Raw genomic sequence first — 13,952 nt, forward strand, 5'->3', positions numbered from 1 at the left:
GTTCTGAGGGTTCTAGATGGATGCAACAATCTCCTGTTGCTTCTATGAAGGCCATAATAGACGACATCACCAAACAGCTCCATAGTCACATACACAGCAAAGGAGAGATGTTGTTTACACCTAGTGATGTCAGTGGTATTGAGTGACATCACAGCACAGTGCTAAGGCTCCTGGGCCTGGACACAGCAGCGGCTGCAATATCTCAACGGAGAATACGTTTATATATATGTGTGTGTGTGCGCGTATATATATATATATATATATATATATATATATATATATATATATATTTCTCCGCCGAAATCACTTTTAAACCCATTTCCACCTTTTTTTCCCTTCTCTTCCTCTTACTTTTTTTTCACGTTTTTTTACGTTTTTCTCCTTTTCGCCTCTTTTCTGGGCGTATTATTCTTCTTTTTCTTCTTTTTTTTCGTCTAATGCATACCCCATCAGTGCAGCAATGCTTATTCAATACCGCCAGCAGATGGAGACACTGGGGGATAATTTTCTAAGGATTTATACTGATTTTTCCTGTCTGAATTTGTCGCACAGAAAGTTGCAGGCCAAATATGTGTGACATTTCTGCGACTTTAGCTTCTAGAGCATTTTTACAACATTATACATAGGTGCTGAATACATAAAAAGCGACTGTTCAGCGACAGACAAGTCGCATCGGCTGAAAGTAGGCCAGAATGTCAGTCCATGTTGGAGCAGGTTTAGATACAGTCTAAAGCATAGATCTCAAAGTCTGTGCACAGAATTTAGCAAGGGCCTCGCACCTTCTGATGCATCAGGTAGGTGCACAATAGCATAGCCTAACCCTCTGTACTTTGGTCTATATTGATGCGGGACATAGACAGCCAGCTGATGACCAATCCATTAGTGCAATGGATGGCTGGAAGCATTTGTCTTTGCCTTTGCAATACCACAGAAGCAATGCATGGTCAATGTACAGCAATGACACACCTGTGTGAACAGCCAGGAGACCCCCCCCCCATGTTATGTTACATAGTTACATAGTTAGTACGGTCGAAAAAAGACATATGTCCATCAAGTTCAACCAGGGAATTAAGGGGTAGGGGTGTGGCGCGATATTGGGGAAGGGATGAGATTTTATATTTCTTCATAAGCATTAATCTTATTTTGTCAATTAGGAACATTCAGCACCCACCCGCTATCAAGGCAGCTGCCTATCATGTCATGCCCTACCTGCACAGGTGTGCTGGCTACTCAAATGATCCAATTAAGGAGGCCATTTAGTCAGCAGCAGCAGAAGTCCTGTGCCTGGACGCTCCAACAGCGGCCAGACACAAGCAGAAGCAGAAGCAGCACCACCTTTTGTTTTTTGGCTGCAGCAGCAGCAGCAGCAAGGCCCACAGGGCTGGCTAGCTGGCTAGCCAGCAAGCAGGTAGCAATGAAAGTAGGAATCTTTCTTTTTAACCCTGTAAGGGGGTGGTGCACTGTACCCGAAGATACTGCCATATCGGGTCAATGCATAGGGCGACGGAAGCAAGCTTCGAAATCGGCCCCCGTTCTCAAAAATCCATTTAATATATGGTCCCCAGATAGGGGACGTATCAGATATTAAACTGATAAGAACAGATACTACACTTGATCTTAGCGAAAAGGCCGAGAAGCGATAACCGTGAAAGGGGCGGGCCCAACAAGGTCCCCTTCATGGGCACTATCACTGCTTGCTGTCAGGGAGGCTGCCAGACAATTTTCCATGCACACTCTGGGCTGGGGGGCAGTCAACCACCAGTACACACAGCAGAACCTAAACCCATACCATTATTGCTAAGCAGCAAGACAGGGGCCCATTGCACTCCCACGGGGCCTTTTTAAATGCAATCCATAACCCGGATTTGCCAGGAACCCTTCTTACTCCTCCTACTTGCATGTGACACTGGGCTTAGGATCTGCATAGGAAACACACACACAAGCACACACCTACCTTTGTTGCCTGCAGATGCCTCCTTGGCTGTCCCCAAACGGTATCAAACCAACACCCACGGGAAGCTGTAAGCATAGAGGACATGCCTGCACCCCATTGGACTTACCTGTGTGGGTTAAACCCGGGTTATTTGACAACCTATGGCGGTGATGGTTCTGCTCAGGCAGAGCAGTGCTGATGCTCCTCATAAAGCTGTCGCTGCTGTGAAGGTTCTAGGTGACATCACAAATCCCTATGGTTACATACACAACAAAGCTGGGTTGTTGTTGTTTACACTCTGCAAGGCCTGTGGAAGTGAGTGACATCATAGCACTGTAGTTCTGAGGGTTCTAGATGGATGCAACAATCTCCTGTTGCTTCTATGAAGGCCATAATAGACGACATCACCAAACAGCTCCATAGTCACATACACAGCAAAGGAGAGATGTTGTTTACACCTAGTGATGTCAGTGGTATTGAGTGACATCACAGCACAGTGCTAAGGCTCCTGGGCCTGGACACAGCAGCGGCTGCAATATCTCAACGGAGAATACGTTTATATATATGTGTGTGTGTGCGCGTATATATATATATATATATATATATATATATATATATATATATATTTCTCCGCCGAAATCACTTTTAAACCCATTTCCACCTTTTTTTCCCTTCTCTTCCTCTTACTTTTTTTTCACGTTTTTTTACGTTTTTCTCCTTTTCGCCTCTTTTCTGGGCGTATTATTCTTCTTTTTCTTCTTTTTTTTCGTCTAATGCATACCCCATCAGTGCAGCAATGCTTATTCAATACTGCCAGCAGATGGAGACACTGGGGGATAATTTTCTAAGGATTTATACTGATTTTTCCTGTCTGAATTTGTCGCACAGAAAGTTGCAGGCCAAATATGTGTGACATTTCTGCGACTTTAGCTTCTAGAGCATTTTTACAACATTATACATAGGTGCTGAATACATAAAAAGCGACTGTTCAGCGACAGACAAGTCGCATCGGCTGAAAGTAGGCCAGAATGTCAGTCCATGTTGGAGCAGGTTTAGATACAGTCTAAAGCATAGATCTCAAAGTCTGTGCACAGAATTTAGCAAGGGCCTCGCACCTTCTGATGCATCAGGTAGGTGCACAATAGCATAGCCTAACCCTCTGTACTTTGGTCTATATTGATGCGGGACATAGACAGCCAGCTGATGACCAATCCATTAGTGCAATGGATGGCTGGAAGCATTTGTCTTTGCCTTTGCAATACCACAGAAGCAATGCATGGTCAATGTACAGCAATGACACACCTGTGTGAACAGCCAGGAGACCCCCCCCCCCATGTTATGTTACATAGTTACATAGTTAGTACGGTCGAAAAAAGACATATGTCCATCAAGTTCAACCAGGGAATTAAGGGGTAGGGGTGTGGCGCGATATTGGGGAAGGGATGAGATTTTATATTTCTTCATAAGCATTAATCTTATTTTGTCAATTAGGAACATTCAGCACCCACCCGCTATCAAGGCAGCTGCCTATCATGTCATGCCCTACCTGCACAGGTGTGCTGGCTACTCAAATGATCCAATTAAGGAGGCCATTTAGTCAGCAGCAGCAGAAGTCCTGTGCCTGGACGCTCCAACAGCGGCCAGACACAAGCAGAAGCAGAAGCAGCAGCAGCACCACCTTTTGTTTTTTGGCTGCAGCAGCAGCAGCAGCAAGGCCCACAGGGCTGGCTAGCTGGCTAGCCAGCAAGCAGGTAGCAATGAAAGTAGGAATCTTTCTTTTTAACCCTGTAAGGGGGTGGTGCACTGTACCCGAAGATACTGCCATATCGGGTCAATGCATAGGGCGACGGAAGCAAGCTTCGAAATCGGCCCCCGTTCTCAAAAATCCATTTAATATATGGTCCCCAGATAGGGGACGTATCAGATATTAAACTGATAAGAACAGATACTACACTTGATCTTAGCCAAAAGGCCGAGAAGCGATAACCGTGAAAGGGGCGGGCCCAACAAGGTCCCCTTCATGGGCACTATCACTGCTTGCTGTCAGGGAGGCTGCCAGACAATTTTCCATGCACACTCTGGGCTGGGGGGCAGTCAACCACCAGTACACACAGCAGAACCTAAACCCATACCATTATTGCTAAGCAGCAAGACAGGGGCCCATTGCACTCCCACGGGGCCTTTTTAAATGCAATCCATAACCCGGATTTGCCAGGAACCCTTCTTACTCCTCCTACTTGCATGTGACACTGGGCTTAGGATCTGCATAGGAAACACACACACAAGCACACACCTACCTTTGTTGCCTGCAGATGCCTCCTTGGCTGTCCCCAAACGGTATCAAACCAACACCCACGGGAAGCTGTAAGCATAGAGGACATGCCTGCACCCCATTGGACTTACCTGTGTGGGTTAAACCCGGGTTATTTGACAACCTATGGCGGTGATGGTTCTGCTCAGGCAGAGCAGTGCTGATGCTCCTCATAAAGCTGTCGCTGCTGTGAAGGTTCTAGGTGACATCACAAATCCCTATGGTTACATACACAACAAAGCTGGGTTGTTGTTGTTTACACTCTGCAAGGCCTGTGGAAGTGAGTGACATCATAGCACTGTAGTTCTGAGGGTTCTAGATGGATGCAACAATCTCCTGTTGCTTCTATGAAGGCCATAATAGACGACATCACCAAACAGCTCCATAGTCACATACACAGCAAAGGAGAGATGTTGTTTACACCTAGTGATGTCAGTGGTATTGAGTGACATCACAGCACAGTGCTAAGGCTCCTGGGCCTGGACACAGCAGCGGCTGCAATATCTCAACGGAGAATACGTTTATATATATGTGTGTGTGTGCGCGTATATATATATATATATATATATATATATATATATATATATATATTTCTCCGCCGAAATCACTTTTAAACCCATTTCCACCTTTTTTTCCCTTCTCTTCCTCTTACTTTTTTTTCACGTTTTTTTACGTTTTTCTCCTTTTCGCCTCTTTTCTGGGCGTATTATTCTTCTTTTTCTTCTTTTTTTTCGTCTAATGCATACCCCATCAGTGCAGCAATGCTTATTCAATACCGCCAGCAGATGGAGACACTGGGGGATAATTTTCTAAGGATTTATACTGATTTTTCCTGTCTGAATTTGTCGCACAGAAAGTTGCAGGCCAAATATGTGTGACATTTCTGCGACTTTAGCTTCTAGAGCATTTTTACAACATTATACATAGGTGCTGAATACATAAAAAGCGACTGTTCAGCGACAGACAAGTCGCATCGGCTGAAAGTAGGCCAGAATGTCAGTCCATGTTGGAGCAGGTTTAGATACAGTCTAAAGCATAGATCTCAAAGTCTGTGCACAGAATTTAGCAAGGGCCTCGCACCTTCTGATGCATCAGGTAGGTGCACAATAGCATAGCCTAACCCTCTGTACTTTGGTCTATATTGATGCGGGACATAGACAGCCAGCTGATGACCAATCCATTAGTGCAATGGATGGCTGGAAGCATTTGTCTTTGCCTTTGCAATACCACAGAAGCAATGCATGGTCAATGTACAGCAATGACACACCTGTGTGAACAGCCAGGAGACCCCCCCCCCCCATGTTATGTTACATAGTTACATAGTTAGTACGGTCGAAAAAAGACATATGTCCATCAAGTTCAACCAGGGAATTAAGGGGTAGGGGTGTGGCGCGATATTGGGGAAGGGATGAGATTTTATATTTCTTCATAAGCATTAATCTTATTTTGTCAATTAGGAACATTCAGCACCCACCCGCTATCAAGGCAGCTGCCTATCATGTCATGCCCTACCTGCACAGGTGTGCTGGCTACTCAAATGATCCAATTAAGGAGGCCATTTAGTCAGCAGCAGCAGAAGTCCTGTGCCTGGACGCTCCAACAGCGGCCAGACACAAGCAGAAGCAGAAGCAGCAGCAGCACCACCTTTTGTTTTTTGGCTGCAGCAGCAGCAGCAGCAAGGCCCACAGGGCTGGCTAGCTGGCTAGCCAGCAAGCAGGTAGCAATGAAAGTAGGAATCTTTCTTTTTAACCCTGTAAGGGGGTGGTGCACTGTACCCGAAGATACTGCCATATCGGGTCAATGCATAGGGCGACGGAAGCAAGCTTCGAAATCGGCCCCCATTCTCAAAAATCCATTTAATATATGGTCCCCAGATAGGGGACGTATCAGATATTAAACTGATAAGAACAGATACTACACTTGATCTTAGCCAAAAGGCCGAGAAGCGATAACCGTGAAAGGGGCGGGCCCAACAAGGTCCCCTTCATGGGCACTATCACTGCTTGCTGTCAGGGAGGCTGCCAGACAATTTTCCATGCACACTCTGGGCTGGGGGGCAGTCAACCACCAGTACACACAGCAGAACCTAAACCCATACCATTATTGCTAAGCAGCAAGACAGGGGCCCATTGCACTCCCACGGGGCCTTTTTAAATGCAATCCATAACCCGGATTTGCCAGGAACCCTTCTTACTCCTCCTACTTGCATGTGACACTGGGCTTAGGATCTGCATAGGAAACACACACACAAGCACACACCTACCTTTGTTGCCTGCAGATGCCTCCTTGGCTGTCCCCAAACGGTATCAAACCAACACCCACGGGAAGCTGTAAGCATAGAGGACATGCCTGCACCCCATTGGACTTACCTGTGTGGGTTAAACCCGGGTTATTTGACAACCTATGGCGGTGATGGTTCTGCTCAGGCAGAGCAGTGCTGATGCTCCTCATAAAGCTGTCGCTGCTGTGAAGGTTCTAGGTGACATCACAAATCCCTATGGTTACATACACAACAAAGCTGGGTTGTTGTTGTTTACACTCTGCAAGGCCTGTGGAAGTGAGTGACATCATAGCACTGTAGTTCTGAGGGTTCTAGATGGATGCAACAATCTCCTGTTGCTTCTATGAAGGCCATAATAGACGACATCACCAAACAGCTCCATAGTCACATACACAGCAAAGGAGAGATGTTGTTTACACCTAGTGATGTCAGTGGTATTGAGTGACATCACAGCACAGTGCTAAGGCTCCTGGGCCTGGACACAGCAGCGGCTGCAATATCTCAACGGAGAATACGTTTATATATATGTGTGTGTGTGCGCGTATATATATATATATATATATATATATTCTCCGCCGAAATCACTTTTAAACCCATTTCCACCTTTTTTTCCCTTCTCTTCCTCTTACTTTTTTTTCACGTTTTTTTACGTTTTTCTCCTTTTCGCCTCTTTTCTGGGCGTATTATTCTTCTTTTTCTTCTTTTTTTTCGTCTAATGCATACCCCATCAGTGCAGCAATGCTTATTCAATACCGCCAGCAGATGGAGACACTGGGGGATAATTTTCTAAGGATTTATACTGATTTTTCCTGTCTGAATTTGTCGCACAGAAAGTTGCAGGCCAAATATGTGTGACATTTCTGCGACTTTAGCTACTAGAGCATTTTTACAACATTATACATAGGTGCTGAATACATAAAAAGCGACTGTTCAGCGACAGACAAGTCGCATCGGCTGAAAGTAGGCCAGAATGTCAGTCCATGTTGGAGCAGGTTTAGATACAGTCTAAAGCATAGATCTCAAAGTCTGTGCACAGAATTTAGCAAGGGCCTCGCACCTTCTGATGCATCAGGTAGGTGCACAATAGCATAGCCTAACCCTCTGTACTTTGGTCTATATTGATGCGGGACATAGACAGCCAGCTGATGACCAATCCATTAGTGCAATGGATGGCTGGAAGCATTTGTCTTTGCCTTTGCAATACCACAGAAGCAATGCATGGTCAATGTACAGCAATGACACACCTGTGTGAACAGCCAGGAGACCCCCCCCCCCCCCATGTTATGTTACATAGTTACATAGTTAGTACGGTCGAAAAAAGACATATGTCCATCAAGTTCAACCAGGGAATTAAGGGGTAGGGGTGTGGCGCGGTATTGGGGAAGGGATGAGATTTTATATTTCTTCATAAGCATTAATCTTATTTTGTCAATTAGGAACATTCAGCACCCACCCGCTATCAAGGCAGCTGCCTATCATGTCATGCCCTACCTGCACAGGTGTGCTGGCTACTCAAATGATCCAATTAAGGAGGCCATTTAGTCAGCAGCAGCAGAAGTCCTGTGCCTGGACGCTCCAACAGCGGCCAGACACAAGCAGAAGCAGAAGCAGCAGCAGCACCACCTTTTGTTTTTTGGCTGCAGCAGCAGCAGCAGCAAGGCCCACAGGGCTGGCTAGCTGGCTAGCCAGCAAGCAGGTAGCAATGAAAGTAGGAATCTTTCTTTTTAACCCTGTAAGGGGGTGGTGCACTGTACCCGAAGATACTGCCATATCGGGTCAATGCATAGGGCGACGGAAGCAAGCTTCGAAATCGGCCCCCGTTCTCAAAAATCCATTTAATATATGGTCCCCAGATAGGGGACGTATCAGATATTAAACTGATAAGAACAGATACTACACTTGATCTTAGCCAAAAGGCCGAGAAGCGATAACCGTGAAAGGGGCGGGCCCAACAAGGTCCCCTTCATGGGCACTATCACTGCTTGCTGTCAGGGAGGCTGCCAGACAATTTTCCATGCACACTCTGGGCTGGGGGGCAGTCAACCACCAGTACACACAGCAGAACCTAAACCCATACCATTATTGCTAAGCAGCAAGACAGGGGCCCATTGCACTCCCACGGGGCCTTTTTAAATGCAATCCATAACCCGGATTTGCCAGGAACCCTTCTTACTCCTCCTACTTGCATGTGACACTGGGCTTAGGATCTGCATAGGAAACACACACACAAGCACACACCTACCTTTGTTGCCTGCAGATGCCTCCTTGGCTGTCCCCAAACGGTATCAAACCAACACCCACGGGAAGCTGTAAGCATAGAGGACATGCCTGCACCCCATTGGACTTACCTGTGTGGGTTAAACCCGGGTTATTTGACAACCTATGGCGGTGATGGTTCTGCTCAGGCAGAGCAGTGCTGATGCTCCTCATAAAGCTGTCGCTGCTGTGAAGGTTCTAGGTGACATCACAAATCCCTATGGTTACATACACAACAAAGCTGGGTTGTTGTTGTTTACACTCTGCAAGGCCTGTGGAAGTGAGTGACATCATAGCACTGTAGTTCTGAGGGTTCTAGATGGATGCAACAATCTCCTGTTGCTTCTATGAAGGCCATAATAGACGACATCACCAAACAGCTCCATAGTCACATACACAGCAAAGGAGAGATGTTGTTTACACCTAGTGATGTCAGTGGTATTGAGTGACATCACAGCACAGTGCTAAGGCTCCTGGGCCTGGACACAGCAGCGGCTGCAATATCTCAACGGAGAATACGTTTATATATATGTGTGTGTGTGCGCGTATATATATATATATATATATATATATATATATATATATATATATATTTCTCCGCCGAAATCACTTTTAAACCCATTTCCACCTTTTTTTCCCTTCTCTTCCTCTTACTTTTTTTTCACGTTTTTTTACGTTTTTCTCCTTTTCGCCTCTTTTCTGGGCGTATTATTCTTCTTTTTCTTCTTTTTTTTCGTCTAATGCATACCCCATCAGTGCAGCAATGCTTATTCAATACCGCCAGCAGATGGAGACACTGGGGGATAATTTTCTAAGGATTTATACTGATTTTTCCTGTCTGAATTTGTCGCACAGAAAGTTGCAGGCCAAATATGTGTGACATTTCTGCGACTTTAGCTTCTAGAGCATTTTTACAACATTATACATAGGTGCTGAATACATAAAAAGCGACTGTTCAGCGACAGACAAGTCGCATCGGCTGAAAGTAGGCCAGAATGTCAGTCCATGTTGGAGCAGGTTTAGATACAGTCTAAAGCATAGATCTCAAAGTCTGTGCACAGAATTTAGCAAGGGCCTCGCACCTTCTGATGCATCAGGTAGGTGCACAATAGCATAGCCTAACCCTCTGTACTTTGGTCTATATTGATGCGGGACATAGACAGCCAGCTGATGACCAATCCATTAGTGCAATGGATGGCTGGAAGCATTTGTCTTTGCCTTTGCAATACCACAGAAGCAATGCATGGTCAATGTACAGCAATGACACACCTGTGTGAACAGCCAGGAGACCCCCCCCCCCCATGTTATGTTACATAGTTACATAGTTAGTACGGTCGAAAAAAGACATATGTCCATCAAGTTCAACCAGGGAATTAAGGGGTAGGGGTGTGGCGCGATATTGGGGAAGGGATGAGATTTTATATTTCTTCATAAGCATTAATCTTATTTTGTCAATTAGGAACATTCAGCACCCACCCGCTATCAAGGCAGCTGCCTATCATGTCATGCCCTACCTGCACAGGTGTGCTGGCTACTCAAATGATCCAATTAAGGAGGCCATTTAGTCAGCAGCAGCAGAAGTCCTGTGCCTGGACGCTCCAACAGCGGCCAGACACAAGCAGAAGCAGAAGCAGCAGCAGCACCACCTTTTGTTTTTTGGCTGCAGCAGCAGCAGCAGCAAGGCCCACAGGGCTGGCTAGCTGGCTAGCCAGCAAGCAGGTAGCAATGAAAGTAGGAATCTTTCTTTTTAACCCTGTAAGGGGGTGGTGCACTGTACCCGAAGATACTGCCATATCGGGTCAATGCATAGGGCGACGGAAGCAAGCTTCGAAATCGGCCCCCGTTCTCAAAAATCCATTTAATATATGGTCCCCAGATAGGGGACGTATCAGATATTAAACTGATAAGAACAGATACTACACTTGATCTTAGCCAAAAGGCCGAGAAGCGATAACCGTGAAAGGGGCGGGCCCAACAAGGTCCCCTTCATGGGCACTATCACTGCTTGCTGTCAGGGAGGCTGCCAGACAATTTTCCATGCACACTCTGGGCTGGGGGGCAGTCAACCACCAGTACACACAGCAGAACCTAAACCCATACCATTATTGCTAAGCAGCAAGACAGGGGCCCATTGCACTCCCACGGGGCCTTTTTAAATGCAATCCATAACCCGGATTTGCCAGGAACCCTTCTTACTCCTCCTACTTGCATGTGACACTGGGCTTAGGATCTGCATAGGAAACACACACACAAGCACACACCTACCTTTGTTGCCTGCAGATGCCTCCTTGGCTGTCCCCAAACGGTATCAAACCAACACCCACGGGAAGCTGTAAGCATAGAGGACATGCCTGCACCCCATTGGACTTACCTGTGTGGGTTAAACCCGGGTTATTTGACAACCTATGGCGGTGATGGTTCTGCTCAGGCAGAGCAGTGCTGATGCTCCTCATAAAGCTGTCGCTGCTGTGAAGGTTCTAGGTGACATCACAAATCCCTATGGTTACATACACAACAAAGCTGGGTTGTTGTTGTTTACACTCTGCAAGGCCTGTGGAAGTGAGTGACATCATAGCACTGTAGTTCTGAGGGTTCTAGATGGATGCAACAATCTCCTGTTGCTTCTATGAAGGCCATAATAGACGACATCACCAAACAGCTCCATAGTCACATACACAGCAAAGGAGAGATGTTGTTTACACCTAGTGATGTCAGTGGTATTGAGTGACATCACAGCACAGTGCTAAGGCTCCTGGGCCTGGACACAGCAGCGGCTGCAATATCTCAACGGAGAATACGTTTATATATATGTGTGTGTGTGCGCGTATATATATATATATATATATATATATATATATATATATATATTTCTCCGCCGAAATCACTTTTAAACCCATTTCCACCTTTTTTTCCCTTCTCTTCCTCTTACTTTTTTTTCACGTTTTTTTACGTTTTTCTCCTTTTCGCCTCTTTTCTGGGCGTATTATTCTTCTTTTTCTTCTTTTTTTTCGTCTAATGCATACCCCATCAGTGCAGCAATGCTTATTCAATACCGCCAGCAGATGGAGACACTGGGGGATAATTTTCTAAGGATTTATACTGATTTTTCCTGTCTGAATTTGTCGCACAGAAAGTTGCAGGCCAAATATGTGTGACATTTCTGCGACTTTAGCTTCTAGAGCATTTTTACAACATTATACATAGGTGCTGAATACATAAAAAGCGACTGTTCAGCGACAGACAAGTCGCATCGGCTGAAAGTAGGCCAGAATGTCAGTCCATGTTGGAGCAGGTTTAGATACAGTCTAAAGCATAGATCTCAAAGTCTGTGCACAGAATTTAGCAAGGGCCTCGCACCTTCTGATGCATCAGGTAGGTGCACAATAGCATAGCCTAACCCTCTGTACTTTGGTCTATATTGATGCGGGACATAGACAGCCAGCTGATGACCAATCCATTAGTGCAATGGATGGCTGGAAGCATTTGTCTTTGCCTTTGCAATACCACAGAAGCAATGCATGGTCAATGTACAGCAATGACACACCTGTGTGAACAGCCAGGAGACCCCCCCCCCCATGTTATGTTACATAGTTACATAGTTAGTACGGTCGAAAAAAGACATATGTCCATCAAGTTCAACCAGGGAATTAAGGGGTAGGGGTGTGGCGCGATATTGGGGAAGGGATGAGATTTTATATTTCTTCATAAGCATTAATCTTATTTTGTCAATTAGGAACATTCAGCACCCACCCGCTATCAAGGCAGCTGCCTATCATGTCATGCCCTACCTGCACAGGTGTGCTGGCTACTCAAATGATCCAATTAAGGAGGCCATTTAGTCAGCAGCAGCAGAAGTCCTGTGCCTGGACGCTCCAACAGCGGCCAGACACAAGCAGAAGCAGAAGCAGCAGCAGCACCACCTTTTGTTTTTTGGCTGCAGCAGCAGCAGCAGCAAGGCCCACAGGGCTGGCTAGCTGGCTAGCCAGCAAGCAGGTAGCAATGAAAGTAGGAATCTTTCTTTTTAACCCTGTAAGGGGGTGGTGCACTGTACCCGAAGATACTGCCATATCGGGTCAATGCATAGGGCGACGGAAGCAAGCTTCGAAATCGGCCCCCGTTCTCAAAAATCCATTTAATATATGGTCCCCAGATAGGGGACGTATCAGATATTAAACTGATAAGAACAGATACTACACTTGATCTTAGCCAAAAGGCCGAGAAGCGATAACCGTGAAAGGGGCGGGCCCAACAAGGTCCCCTTCATGGGCACTATCACTGCTTGCTGTCAGGGAGGCTGCCAGACAATTTTCCATGCACACTCTGGGCTGGGGGGCAGTCAACCACCAGTACACACAGCAGAACCTAAACCCATACCATTATTGCTAAGCAGCAAGACAGGGGCCCATTGCACTCCCACGGGGCCTTTTTAAATGCAATCCATAACCCGGATTTGCCAGGAACCCTTCTTACTCCTCCTACTTGCATGTGACACTGGGCTTAGGATCTGCATAGGAAACACACACACAAGCACACACCTACCTTTGTTGCCTGCAGATGCCTCCTTGGCTGTCCCCAAACGGTATCAAACCAACACCCACGGGAAGCTGTAAGCATAGAGGACATGCCTGCACCCCATTGGACTTACCTGTGTGGGTTAAACCCGGGTTATTTGACAACCTATGGCGGTGATGGTTCTGCTCAGGCAGAGCAGTGCTGATGCTCCTCATAAAGCTGTCGCTGCTGTGAAGGTTCTAGGTGACATCACAAATCCCTATGGTTACATACACAACAAAGCTGGGTTGTTGTTGTTTACACTCTGCAAGGCCTGTGGAAGTGAGTGACATCATAGCACTGTAGTTCTGAGGGTTCTAGATGGATGCAACAATCTCCTGTTGCTTCTATGAAGGCCATAATAGACGACATCACCAAACAGCTCCATAGTCACATACACAGCAAAGGAGAGATGTTGTTTACACCTAGTGATGTCAGTGGTATTGAGTGACATCACAGCACAGTGCTAAGGCTCCTGGGCCTGGACACAGCAGCGGCTGCAATATCTCAACGGAGAATACGTTTATATATATGTGTGTGTGTGCGCGTATATATATATATATATATATATATATATATATTTCTCCGCCGAAATCACTTTTAAACCCATTTCCACCTTT

The 13,952-nt window shown here is 46.0% G+C and overlaps 6 non-coding genes across 6 annotated transcripts; all 6 read right to left on the reverse strand.

Annotated features, from left to right (window-relative positions):
• Positions 1-1,450: 1,450 nt before the first annotated feature.
• On the reverse strand, positions 1,451-1,641 carry LOC130325207 (U2 spliceosomal RNA). The gene has a single exon (XR_008870064.1). It is a non-coding gene; the product is annotated as a U2 spliceosomal RNA (small nuclear RNA).
• Positions 1,642-3,726: 2,085 nt separating this feature from the next.
• On the reverse strand, positions 3,727-3,917 carry LOC130325208 (U2 spliceosomal RNA). Its single transcript, XR_008870065.1, has one exon. It is a non-coding gene; the product is annotated as a U2 spliceosomal RNA (small nuclear RNA).
• A 2,086-nt stretch (positions 3,918-6,003) lies between these two features.
• Positions 6,004-6,194, reverse strand: LOC130325197 (U2 spliceosomal RNA). Its single transcript, XR_008870055.1, has one exon. It is a non-coding gene; the product is annotated as a U2 spliceosomal RNA (small nuclear RNA).
• A 2,069-nt stretch (positions 6,195-8,263) lies between these two features.
• Positions 8,264-8,454, reverse strand: LOC130325209 (U2 spliceosomal RNA). Its single transcript, XR_008870066.1, has one exon. It is a non-coding gene; the product is annotated as a U2 spliceosomal RNA (small nuclear RNA).
• A 2,088-nt stretch (positions 8,455-10,542) lies between these two features.
• On the reverse strand, positions 10,543-10,733 carry LOC130325210 (U2 spliceosomal RNA). The gene has a single exon (XR_008870067.1). It is a non-coding gene; the product is annotated as a U2 spliceosomal RNA (small nuclear RNA).
• A 2,083-nt stretch (positions 10,734-12,816) lies between these two features.
• On the reverse strand, positions 12,817-13,007 carry LOC130325211 (U2 spliceosomal RNA). Its single transcript, XR_008870068.1, has one exon. It is a non-coding gene; the product is annotated as a U2 spliceosomal RNA (small nuclear RNA).
• Between the last annotated feature and the right edge of the window lie 945 nt (positions 13,008-13,952).

Source organism: Hyla sarda, unplaced genomic scaffold, assembly GCF_029499605.1.
Source record: "Hyla sarda isolate aHylSar1 unplaced genomic scaffold, aHylSar1.hap1 scaffold_2705, whole genome shotgun sequence".
Taxonomy (NCBI): domain Eukaryota; kingdom Metazoa; phylum Chordata; class Amphibia; order Anura; family Hylidae; genus Hyla; species Hyla sarda.